Source organism: Canis lupus, chromosome 1 (genome assembly GCF_003254725.2).
Source record: "Canis lupus dingo isolate Sandy chromosome 1, ASM325472v2, whole genome shotgun sequence".
Taxonomy (NCBI): Eukaryota; Metazoa; Chordata; class Mammalia; order Carnivora; family Canidae; genus Canis; species Canis lupus.
In genome coordinates this window covers 99,286,286-99,299,244 of record NC_064243.1, presented here as the reverse complement: position 1 = coordinate 99,299,244, position 12,959 = coordinate 99,286,286, and the positions used below count along the sequence as shown (strand labels likewise).

General features: G+C 46.2%; 1 non-coding gene across 1 annotated transcript; it reads right to left on the bottom strand.

The window, feature by feature from the left end:
* Positions 1 to 11,733: 11,733 nt before the first annotated feature.
* On the bottom strand, positions 11,734 to 11,879 carry LOC112645767 (U4 spliceosomal RNA). The gene has a single exon (XR_003127240.1). It is a non-coding gene; the product is annotated as a U4 spliceosomal RNA (small nuclear RNA).
* Between the last annotated feature and the right edge of the window lie 1,080 nt (positions 11,880 to 12,959).

The following is a 12,959-nucleotide window of genomic DNA, read 5'->3' as shown; positions in this document are numbered from 1 at the left end:
ATACGGTCAGATGTGAAAGAGTCAGCGTCTGGAAAGTTTGACAGTTTGCTGCAAAAATCTTATTTTTTTTTTAAGATTTATTTAAGCAACCTCTACATCCGTCATGGGCTCAAGCTCACAACACTGAAATCAAGAGTCTCATGCTCCACCAACTGAGACAGTCAGGCACTCCCAAATACCCCCCATTTATTTATTTATTTATTTATTTATTATTTTTTAAAGATTTTGTTTATTTATTCATAGAGATACAGAGAGAGAGAGAGAGAGAGGCAGAGACACAGACAAAGGGAGAAGCAGGCTCCGTGCAGGGGGCCCGATGTGGGACTTGATCCCGGGTCTCCAGGATCATATCCCGGGCTGCAGGCAGTGCCAAACCGCTGGGCCACTCAGGTTGCCCTGGGCCTCCCACCTGGGTTGCCCAATCGCCCCCTTTTAAAGGACTTAATTAGTCTTGGACTTTTACAGACACCCTCTGGTTCTGCTGATTATCAGTCAGCCTGTGCTGGTTTGGATGACATCTGGTCTGAGCCGCAGTGTCTTTGGCCGCTTGCATCATTGCTTGACATGAGTGACCATCTTGCTCTCTACAGAACACAAAATAGAAGAGTTTCAGGAACTTCCATATATCACCAGCTTCAACCGTCGTCAGTTTGTGTGATTGTTGTGTATTGGGTAAAATTTTCTCCATGAGATTGGATAACTAGAGTCTAGAGAGGCTCATTCAGTGGTTTACATTTTTGGCAGTTTCCAGCAATGAATCAAGGAACTTCCTCATACACATGGATGTGGTCAGGAAGCGAGCATTCTGGCGGTAGGAGTACTGGGTTGAAGTGTTTTCAAGATGCTGATGAATGTAATGAACCTGACTTTTCCATGAACAGTATGAGAAACTGCCTACCATGCTAGCCACTGTGTTGCAAGGGGTATGTCTGTGCACACTTTTACATTCTTGGATTGCCCTGTCAGAGCACATAAATTGGCTGGATCACAGAACCAGAGAATGGGTCCCTGGGGTGGGAGACACAACGTTTTTTTTGTTTGTTTGTTTGTTTGTTTTAAGATTGTATTTATTTATTTGAGATAGAGAGCACACAAAAGGTAGGGAGAGGCAGAGAGGGAGGGAGAAGCAGACTTCCTACTGAGTAGGGAGCCTGACATGGGACCCCGAGATCATGACCTGAACTGAAGTCAAGTGTTTAACTGACTGAGGCACCCAGGTGCCATGAGACATCTTTTTACTGTAACCCTTTCTTTCTACTTTGTAAATTTTGTGGCTGTGCTTGTGAATCTGTATGTTTTACTATGCATTTATTATTCAAAAAGATAAAGTATTTGACCAATCTAATGGGTTGTATCTCATTATAATTTGCATTTCTTAATGGCTTTTGAGTTTGAACATCTTTTGTATGTATTTATTAACCATTTATATTTCTGTTTCTGTTGATTGCATTTCCTTGGCCTATTATTTTGTGGTGTTTTTTAAAGATTTTATTTATTTTGGGGGGAGAGAGAGAGAGAGCACAAGCCGGCGGGGAGGAGGAGCAGAGGGAGAAGCAGACTACTAGGACCCTGAGATCATGACCTGAGCTGAAGGTAGACCCTTAACTGACTGAGCCACTCAGGCACCCCTGTGGGGTTTATTTTTTTATTGAATGATAGAAACACATATTTTGAATAATCACTCACCTTCCTTACTTTGAATTAATTCCAGGTGTTTTCTCCTATGTGGTCAGTCATCTTATTTTATTGAAAGTTTTTTCACCTGGATTTAATCTTTTTCATTGTTGTTGGTATATAGAACTCAATGCGGGATCCTTGGGCGGCGCAGCAGTTTGGCGCCTGCCTTTGGCCCAGGGCGTGATCCTGGAGACCCGGGATCGAATCCCATGTTGGGCTCCCGGTGCATGAAGCCTGCTTATGTCTCTGCCTCTCTCTCTCTCTCTCTCTCTGTGTGACTATCATAAATAAATAAAAATAAAAAAAAAGAACTCAATGCATTTTTTAATAGAGGAAGGTGAGTTTGTTTCTCTAATATTAACAAAAATTTTATAAGAAAAATTACTAGAATAATGCATGGAGTGGTATAGGCATCTCTACTTCTGTTAGGTCAAAAGAAAGGAAGGAAGGCAAGAACAGAAAGGAAACAAACCTTCAAAGAAATTTGCTTTTTGGTCTACAGTCAATATGAAGAGGTGACCTTTGGAGCCACAAAGAAAGATTAAATCATAGTTGATTATGCTTGTTCCTCAAGGAGTCAGTCTAACTGAGCAGTAGTAAGCAACAACTCAAATGTCCACATAGAGCATCAGGTCCCTAAACAAGGCCTTCTTCCAGTTCCTCTGGTTCTTCCACCAAAGACATGTCTATCAGGGAAATCCTAGAAAATGTCCCCACCGTTTGAGGATGAGAACATCCACACATGTCAAGAGCAGAGGATTACTGGAAAGAAATGGGGAGTATTCCTTGCTAAAGATGCTAAGACTGCAAAACGATGGTGTTCTTTTGTTTCTGCCTTGGCAGTGGGCTGATGCTGAAGTCAACTGGGATATAGTAATTCTGGTTTGAACATGGAGCATCCTTGAGGTTAAACAAGTACCCAGCTTTGTGTGGGTTGGTGAGGCAGCAAAGGTCAGGCTGATGCGGGCTGGCTGGGTCCACAGACCCAGAGGGGATCTCACAGGACCTGCCAAGAGGGTGCTTGGCTTTGTGCAGTATGGAAATTGAATGTGAGCTGAGAGGATGTGAGAGCAGAGTTTATGGAAGACCTAGAGGGAACAGATACACAGAGGGTCCAGGAGACTCAGAAAGGAAAGAAGAGTGAGTCTCCTCTTTGCTTGGTGTCTGGGGTTTTCCTTGAGGGTTGAGGTCTGGTGCATGTGTCCTCTCAGGTATCCAGGAACAAAGATAAGTGTTTAGGTGTCCTCCATAAGTCACTTGTACTCCAGAACCAGGGGTCTCAAGGATTCAGTGGTCTTGGTATGATGACCCAGTGACTCCACTAGGTCACTCCTTAGGTATTATCTATTGTGCTGGAAGACTTCAAAGAAATAATTCCTTGACCTTTATAAGGAGGAAATGCATTATCTGTACTATAAGGCATGTGCAAGGTGAGGGTGCAGGTCCCAGCCGTACAGCATTCCAGGAAAGACAGGACTATGTATGGAGCCAGTGAAAAGACCAGTGGCACCAGGGGCTGGGGGACAGAGAGGGACGAAAATGTGGGACACATAGGGTTTCTAGGGAATGAAAATATGTGATGCCATGATGATGCAAACATGTCCTTGTACATTTGTCCAGACCCACAGCATATCTACCACTGAGAGTGAATCTGTGGACTCTGGGTGATGATTATGATGTGTCTGTGGAGGTTTGCCAGTTGTAACAAACGTACCATCTGATGTACCATCTGGTAGGAAATGTGCTAGCTGAGGAGGCTGTGAGTGGGGGGACGAGGTATATGGGAAATCTCTGCACTTTCCCCTCAACTTTTCTATAATCCTAAAACTGCTCTAAAAAAGTCTTAATAAAAAACTAAAAATTGGGGTACATGGGTGGCTGAGTCAGCCAAGCCATATCTACCTTCAGCTCACATCGTGATTCCGGGGTCCTGGGGTTGAGTCTCAGACCAGGCTCCATGCTCAGCAGGGAGTCTGCTTCTTTCTCTCCCTCTGCCCCTCCTCCTGCTCATGCTCTCTCTCTCTCTCTCAAATAAATATGTTTTAAAAACTATTAAAGATTACCACAAACTGAATAATATTTTTTAAAGAAAATAATTACCACAAACTGAGTGGCTTAAACAACAGAAACTTACTGTCTTTCAGTCTGGACACCAGAAGCCCAAAATCAAGGTGTTGACGGGGTTGGTTTCTCCTGTAGGCTCGAGGGAGGATCTGTGCTTTGCTTCCCTCCTGGCTTCTGGTGGTTTGCTGGCTATCGTTGGGCTTCCTTGTTTGTAAATCTCTGCCTTCCTTGTTACATAGTGTGTTTCCCTATGTCCAGTTTCCCCTTTTCAGAAGGACGACAGCCATATTGGATCAGGGGTGTACCTTACTGCAACATGACCTCATTTTAACTAATCACATTTGCAGTGACTATTTCTGGATAAGATCACATTCTGAGGTATTGGGGGTTAGAACTCAATGTACATAAATAAAAGAGTATCACTCGGCCATAACAAGAATGAAGCTTTGCCATTTCCAACAGCCTGGATGGACTTAGGGGGTATGATGCCAAGTGGGATAAGTCACACAAAGAAAGACAAATACCATATGATTTCACTCATATGTGGAATCTAGAAAGCAAAACAAATGAACAATCAAAAGAAAAACAGACTCATAGATACAGGAAACAAACATTGGTGAACAGAGTGGGGTGAGATAAGGGGGGGGTGGAATCAAGTGGCACAAGCCTCTAGTTATAAATAAGTCATGGGGTTGGAAAGAACAACACAGTGAACACAGTCAGTAATACTGTAACTTTGGTGATATCTGGCAGCTAAACTTCTCATAGGGATCATTTCATAATGTACAACAATATTGAATCACTATGATGAGTGCCTGAAACTCATAGGCTATTGTATGTCAATTATACTTTGAAAAAATGGAAAATAAAAAATAAAGAATATACTTTGATTGAAAAAAAAAGAATATACTTGGCTGGCAATGGAATGTTGGAAAATGTGAGAAATAGAGGTAAGCTTCATAGTTCTGAAAACATCAAAGAATGGATGGAGTTATGAGTAATAGAATGGATAGTTATAGACCCGTAAAGGGGAATCTGTACAATGAGGCAATTACATGGACATTAAAAAAATTAAAACTAGGGTCTTCTCTGTCTTATCTAGATATTCTAGCAAAAACCTACTACAACAGATTACCTAAAGTAAGTACACTACTGATTTTCTTATCTTTGCTAGTCTAGTATTGCCTTACTGTTATTATGATTGTTGAATTACTATTCAGATGATACAGATAATGGGTTACATACAACATTGATCTATAATGTGTTTCAAAGAAAGTGAAAAATATTTAAAATTCTGAAAAATATAATAGAAAAAGAAATGAGGATGAAAACCAAATGTATATTTCTTACTATAAATTACAATATCACACCTCAGAATGGGAGAAAAATTTATCTCATATGTCTTAAAAGGGGCTTGTATCCAGAATACATAAAGTACTGCTACAACTCAACAATAAAAAGACAACCCAATTTAAAATGAGCAAAAGATGAACAGACATTTCTCCAAATAAGATACAAAATGACCAACAAGCACATGAGAAGGTGCTTAATATCATTAGTTATCAGGAGAATGCAACCAAGATCACCATGAGGTCCCCCTTCCCTTCTAGGACAGCTGAGACCCAAAGACAGGGAACAGGTTGTGTTGGCAAAGATGTGGCGAAGCTGGAACCATAGATGACGTTAGGGGAATAGAAAATGGTGCAGCTGCTTGGGAAAACAGTTTTGGACATTTCTCAAAAATTGAAGCACAGGGGCACTTGGGTGGCTCTGTCGGTGATGCGGGTGCAGCACCTGCCTTTGGTTCAGGTCATGATCCTGGAGTCCTGGTAGGGCTCCCTGCGCAGCGGGGACTCTGTTTCTTCCTCTGCGCCCCCCCCCCCCCACGTGGTTGCTCCTGTGCTCGCCATCTCTAACTCTCAAATAAGTAAAATCTTTTAAAAAATTAAAAAATGAAAAAAAAAAAAAAAAAATTAAAAAATGAAGACACCTCACAGGAAGGGACCCGACTGATGGTCCGGAGAGAGAAGGATAAATGAAAATTTAAGACACATGACTCCCTCTCCAATGGTCAGACTAATGGGAAGGGTGGGAGGAAGAGGGACCAATGCCAAAATTCCTAGATCTGGGTCCCAAGTGTGGGCTCAGCAGCAGTGCCCAAGCCGACCTCACTCCGCCTCCCGTAGAGGCTGGAAAGGAAGGGGCACAGGCTCCACCCCCGGATGGGATGGTGCCCCTTTTACAACCCAAGGGCACCTTATCTGGACAGGGCCCTGGCCCTCACAGGGCAGGAGGATGCCTGCTGGAACCATTCACTGACCGAGCTGCTTCATGGAATGTGTGTGAGCACAGGCAAACAGGGCAGCCACTCCCTGCAGGAGAAGGAGCACAAAAGGCAGAGCTGCCAGCCTTGACCAGAGTCCTAGAACTTTCTGGGGAGAAAAACATAAACATTTTTACTGGCTCTAAGGAGGCTTGGAAAGAGAGGATTCCTGGCCTCCAGTAACAGGACACAAACACACTTAGGACATTTTAAATCAGCAGGTGGTCCTTCTTCTGTGAGTCAAGGTAGCTCATCCAGGACACCAAGGGATGGACTCCCAGGAAGGCAGGAACCAGAGGAACGGCAGATTTGGATCCGGGTAGCCTGAATCCTTCAGAAAGACTCGTCAGAAGGAAGGCTCATGATACTGCATGGGATGAAGAAAGAGCCTGAGGAAGGGGGTTTACGGTAGCCCTGCTTTATCATAGACCGTGACACTCATGGGCTGTCCTGCTGCCCAAGCTCTGGCGTGCCCCAACCCAAGGCCGCGCGGGAGGGAACCAGCCAGAGCATGACTGACAGATGTGAACTGTGTGCTTGAAACAGTCCTGAAAAAAAAAAAAAAAGAAACAGTCCTGAGCCTAAAAGATGTCCCTGTCACAGGGGAACCTTCCTACTGAGGATGACGAACAGACCGGCCAGACGCCAAGGATAATGGGGCAGCCCAGGGTCTTTGCTGGGTTTGGGACCCCCTCTCGGGGTTGGTGGGGTCCCACCACGTGCACAGAAGACGCCTCTGATGTCGCAAAACTTCTATGAAAAGAAGTAATTCCTGGGGCTCCTGGGTGGCTTGGTGGTGGAGTGTCTGCCTTTAGCTCAGGGCATGACCCCAGGGTCCTGGGATGGAGTCCCACATCGGGCTCCCCACAGGGAGCCTTCTTCTCCCTCTGCCTGTGTCTCTGCCTCTCTCTCTGTGTCTCTCACAAATAAATAAATAAAATATTAAAAAAAGAAATAATTACTGAGTTTGGACCACCAACACTGTGGAGAGTGATAACAGCCCTTCCTTCACTTGTGTCCGAAGTGACTCAACAAGTGAGGAAAGCTCAGCAACTCACGTCCTCTGCATGCGTCTGGAAGCCCCATCAGCTGGCAACATCATTGAGGTGACTTGCACCCTGAAGAGGCCTTCGGCCCAAATGTCAGGAAACCCACTCGAAATGGGATCAAGTATCATCTCCTCCAAATATGGGTTGTTCCCCAAAGTGGGCGTCACTGAGCCTGCAGGGGACACACTCTCAGACCATGTAACGGGCCCCGCGCTCATGTGGGTACAGTGGAAACCAAGCAAACAGTATATACAGCGATGGTACCAGGTGCTGCTTGGCTACAGTCTGCTCTTCCCAGCAAGGAGCCCTCCCATTCTTCCCGTCCCTCCAGTCCGGGGATAAGGTGTTTCTAAAAGCCCAGAAGAAATGAGGACCTGACCATCAGGGGGCAGAAGAGTGGACAGGACCCCAAGATGTGTCACTGACCATGTACATCTGTTAAACGTGCAGGTGTGACATTCTGGGCCCCGAGCACCAGGGTGAACAGAGCACCGCCTGAAGGGGAGAAGCCTGTGGCCGCTCTTCTGGAAGTCACTGGACGGCCACCGTCCTGTAGGCCTCTGGGAAGACAGAACACCTACCTCTCCTCTGTTGTGCCCCTGACCTAGAGAAACATCATGGACAGTCCGCCTGGTGGCTCCTCATCCAGAGCCCTTGTTTCTTTCTTACCCTGGAGCTCGCAAATGGCTGGAAGGAGAAATTAAACTCCTCCCCTTGGATCCTGGTTCAATCACCCCCCAGACAGGGGTGTGTTTCATTCTAGGGGGAGAGAGACCCCCTGGACACAGACAGCTGTGGTTTCTTCTGCTTGTGGTCAGTGTAGCTCCCCGAGATGACTCACGTGCTTTGGGACTTCCCAGGAGTAGTCCATGGCATTTCTTTGTGTGCATCTGCTTCCCTGGTGAGGGTTGCAGCTCACCAATTTGCCAGTGTGGGACCCAAGGAATTTAACAAAAATCCCCTACCCCTGGACAAGCAGAGCAGGACTAACTCCATTTTGTGCTACACCCGCCATCTCATGTATAACCCCCACATGACCTGCTTATTGCTTAAGGCACTCCCCCACCCTAGTCAAGCTGCTGAGCATACCCTTACCGGAAACCGGCTCATATAGGAATGCGGAACCCCTAACCACCAAAGAATGTAAACCCCACCTTTTGCCCGCCAAATCTGTGCGCCAATTCTGACCAGAGTGATAGGCTAGTTCAAATGGTCACTATAGGGTAAATTGTTATAAAACTGCTATGCCTCTTAACCTCGGGGTCCAAGTCCCTGCTCTGCTGTGTCGGGTATACTTGGACCCAAACTCAAGTTTGCAAATAAACCCTCGTGCGCTTGCATCAGTGTTGGCTCCTTGGTGGTTTCTTGGATACGCAATCTTGGGCACAACAGCCAGCTCCCAGGTTAGAGCTGCAGTGATACATCAGCACAGGTGGACGTAAGTACAGAGAAAACCAGGCTGCAAGCCACTCAGCTGCCAGATGTCTACACCGCCACTCCTCACTTCTCCAAGGCGACTGGGACTGGTTTGCTGACCGAGTCTATGGGACACCTGCTGGTACTGGATCCGTTTTAGAAGGATGATAACCCTGGGCTCATATGTACTGTGACTGTTCTGGGAACAGCCCGGGGATAAGGTTAGTGACCTCACACACGGGAATGGCTCTAGGACCCCCTGCACTGGAACAAAGGACCAGAAGTTACACCCTGAGTGGTGTTGACTCCTTGTACTGCAGAGTCACTCCGCACCCTACCAGTTCCCAAGGATGGACCCGCACCCATAGTTCATACAAACGCAGTGAAGGACTGATGGGGATCTGTGACAGCTGCCCTGTGAGGGCACACCCGCTTTAAGCCTGCCCTGTGTCTGCCGCAGAGCCAACCCTGGGACCCTGTGGACCACTGGCCTTGAGGAAACAAGGGACCAGAGTTTCAGAAGATAAGGCCTGACAGTACTCAGAAGCTACCCCAGTGATCTGGTGTCCCCAAAGTGAGACAGCGGGCAGCTGATTCCTGGCAGCACAGAGGAACTTGGAAGCCCTGAAGGACAGATGACTGGCTAACCCCCGTGCCCCTGCTCACAGCTTTGACCCAGGCCCCCGCCTGCTGGATGGGGAGGGTGGTGGCCTTGCAGACATCTGTCTTCTCTCTTCCCCAGTTGCTGGCTTCCTAAATAAAATGATCTCTCTTTTTCCCCCAATGCTTGAATCTTGATAATTTCTGAGAGGTGCTCTGCTGATCCCAGGTTGGAACCGGAGCTGCAGGGCCATAGAGACAATTCTCAACTTTTCACGCTGGTGGGCCCTGCTCCTGGGCTGCCAGCCAAGGTCAGGATAACTTCCCCAAACCTCAGAGCAGGGCTGTTTCTGCCCCAAGCACACGCTGCATCCGTGTTGGTAGCAGATAACCTACAAGAAACATGTCAAATAAAGATAAGAGTAAACGTCTGGGTTCCATTCCTGTGTCTCCAAAGCCCGCAGCCTTGCATATACTAGAAGTATAAGATAAAGTCTGAATTTTCTGAAATGTTCTTCATCAGGGTGACTTGTGACTCTTAGCTTAGGCTCTGCTCACAACCAGCTAGGGGAGGGCTGTGGAGCGTCTACACTGGCAGGTGGCCTTCATGGGTGCAAGAGGCTCAGAGACAGTGGCCTTGAGTCACAGGAGAGGATGATGTTAAGGCTGTCAGCACAAGGTGACATCAGAGTCGCGTTCTTTGTCCTGCTGAGGGAGACTGTCTGAAGCCCAGGAGCCTCTACACCCTGCCCGTCCTGGGGTGTCAGCCATGAGCTCTCAGGAAGTTCAGTGAGACCCATGGACAGACACAGAGACAGAGAGAGACGGAGTTGGGAACGAGGTTCCTTTTTGTTGTGATGGGAGGTGGGAGAAGCCATGGTGAGGCCCCAGAAGCAAGCCAGGCTGAGCCCAGCCCAGAGCCGTCCTACATCAATAGAAGCCCGTGGAGAGCCATAGAACTCCCCAATTGCCATGCTTCCTCCATGGCGCCCGAAGGGCAGGCTTGGAGTTTTCTAAGAGATCGTCTTGCCTGCGACTCCCAGCCTGGGGAGGAGCCCCTTTTCCTGCTCGCCCACTTGAAGGTCTACAGGGTCTGAGCTCAGGCATCCTGGGTTTCTGCAGCTTGTCCCATCCCTTTCCATAAGCGCATTTTGTGGTAAAGCACCGATCTCAGGATAACCAAGCGGGTCCTCCTGGTTTGCCTGGACAGGTGGTGGCAAAGTGTGGGTCCTTGACGGGGAACCCACGTGACCTGGAAGGTGCAGGCCATCCCATCTGAGTTTTGGGTGCTGGCATTTCCTGCAGTGCACAGGAGTGATGGGACATTGCCTCTGCGCTCATGAGCCCGGGGCTTCTACGGTTTTGTTTGCAGTGTGATTTCATTAAATCAACTAGGTAATGGATAGTGACCTAGAATATGTTGCCAAGGCTTAGTTAGGACAGCGTGTGCACCGCTCTGTAGAAAGGTGCCCAAGGAGACTGTAGCTTGTCCCTTCCGTGGTACAAGAACCCTGTTAGTTCTGGAGAAAGCGGTGATGCTCAGGGTGGGGGTGGGTGTGCTTCTTATAGGGACTCCTCACGTCACTCTGCAATCCCAAGCTTATGAGGGTCAAGGGAGCTGGTGGTCTCCAGCGACACAAGCTGGCCACAAGACCAGAGAAAGACCCCGCCCACTCCCTCCCCCATCAGGCTCCTCTGTTTCTGGAGATCTTGCTTAATTGTAATCAGTGACCATTTGGGCTGCTTGTTTTTCTCTTCCTCAGCTTTAAATTCCGGCTCTTAAGTTTATGATCACCGATAAAAGAGCGAGCCCTTGAAACTCTAGGTCCCCACCGTGGACCGCAGTGAACATGGAACCCCAGGCAAGCTCGCTGCTTCCTGGGATGTGCGGCTCATACACTTTTTTCTCACTGTGCCTGATGTTTATCGCTGAGTGTCCTGCAATTGTAAGAGCCACATAAGCTGGTCCAGTCACGACACTGGTTATGGACAGGCTGGGACCAGTATTTCTAATTTATGTAACCGTTAACTTCACGGATATAATTGTCTTGCACTTGGAATGTTTGACAGTTGTTTTAGGAGGTGTGAGAGGCTCCAGCAAAGGCACAGCAGATGCTTCTGCCAATTTCTCTTGCCTCCAGCCAGAGGTTCTCTGCTTCCAAAAGCCCCTGTGATTAGACTGGGGCCTAATAGATAAATCAGGAGCATCTATAACCTTAGGGCCTATAGCTCTAATCACATCTGCAGTTTCTGTGGCATCTACTATATTTGTAGGTTCCAGGGTTAAGGTGTAGGTAGGTATCTTTGGGGGCTAGTCTACCTATCCCACTAGGGATAGAATTTCTCCTGTTTCCTCACAGAAAATGATGTTTTGGCTCTTACATTTAGTCCTCTAAATATATTTTTATTGTGGCAAAATACACGAGTCTGTTATGTTTATATTTTGATGCATTTTGAGTTAATTTTTGCATATGGAGAGGTATAGGCTGAGGTTCTGTGTGTGCATGTCTACTACATCAATCTGCTTGTTCCAATACCATTTTGGGAAAAGATTATCCTTTTCCTAATGATGTCTTTGGCATCATTAAAAAAATATATATATATAGATTTTTTTCTGGATTCTCTGTTCCAATGATCTATTTATATCTTTATGCCAATACCATAGTTTTAATTATTATAGTTTTCAATTAGCAATAATTGTGCGCTTCAGATAAACCTCATTGGCTACAATACTTCCACTGTGCGAAGCTAATTATTAGAGTCTTGTAATCAGATTATTTAAGTCCTCTAACTTTTTACTTCTCTTTCAAAGTTTATTTGGCTTTTAAATCCTTTGCATTTCCACATAATTTTTATTTTTTTTTAAAGATCTTATGTATTTATTCATAAGAGACAGAGAGAGAGAGAGAGAGGCAGAGACACAGGCAGAGGGAGCAGGCTCCATGCAGGGAGCCTGACGTGGGACTCGATTTCACATCTCCAGGATCAGGCCCTGGGCTGCAGGCGGTTCTAAACCGCTGAGCCACCTGGGCTGCCCGCCACATAATTTTTAAATAAGCCTGCTAATGCCTATAGAAAAAAACCCTGCTGGGATTTTAAAGAACTTTTAATTTAAATTTCAGTAGTTAACATACACTGTAATATTAGTTTCAGGCGTACGGCATAGTGATTCATCACTTACATACATCACCTGGTGCTCATCACAGCAGGTGCATTCCTTCAGCCCCATCACCTGTTCTCCTGCCCGCCACGGCCCTCCCCTCTGGCACACTGTATTCTCTGTAGTTAAGTCTATTTATCTGTTTCTTTTTTCCATTTGCTCGATTGTTTTGTTTCTTAAATTCCACATAAGTGAAATCATACGGTATTTGAATTTCTTTATTTCACTTACCATAATATTTTGCTGGGATTTTGATTGAGATTACATTGAATCTATATATCAGTTGGGGAGAATTCTGAGTTTTGGGTCTGGAGATCCATGACTTTGTTACGAACTGAATTGTTCCTTCAAAATTCATGTTGCAGCCCTAATGAACATGCTTTGTCCTCTTTGGTCTGCGACAGTTTCTCAGACATTCCTTGTTTTTGATGACCTTGATGGTTCTGAGTCAGGTACTGTGTGGAACGTCTCTCAATTTGGGTTTGTCTGAGGTGTTCCTCATGGTTAGACTGGGTGACTGGTTATCGGGGGCCACATTTATAGTCATTTATAGAAGTATGGACTCATGGAAGTTTATTTTATTCTTTGGATTTTAATCCAATACTTAATTATTTTTTTGTTCAAACCATTCCGGCTTTGGCCAGCGGGAGCTCTTTCAGGCTGGCTTCTC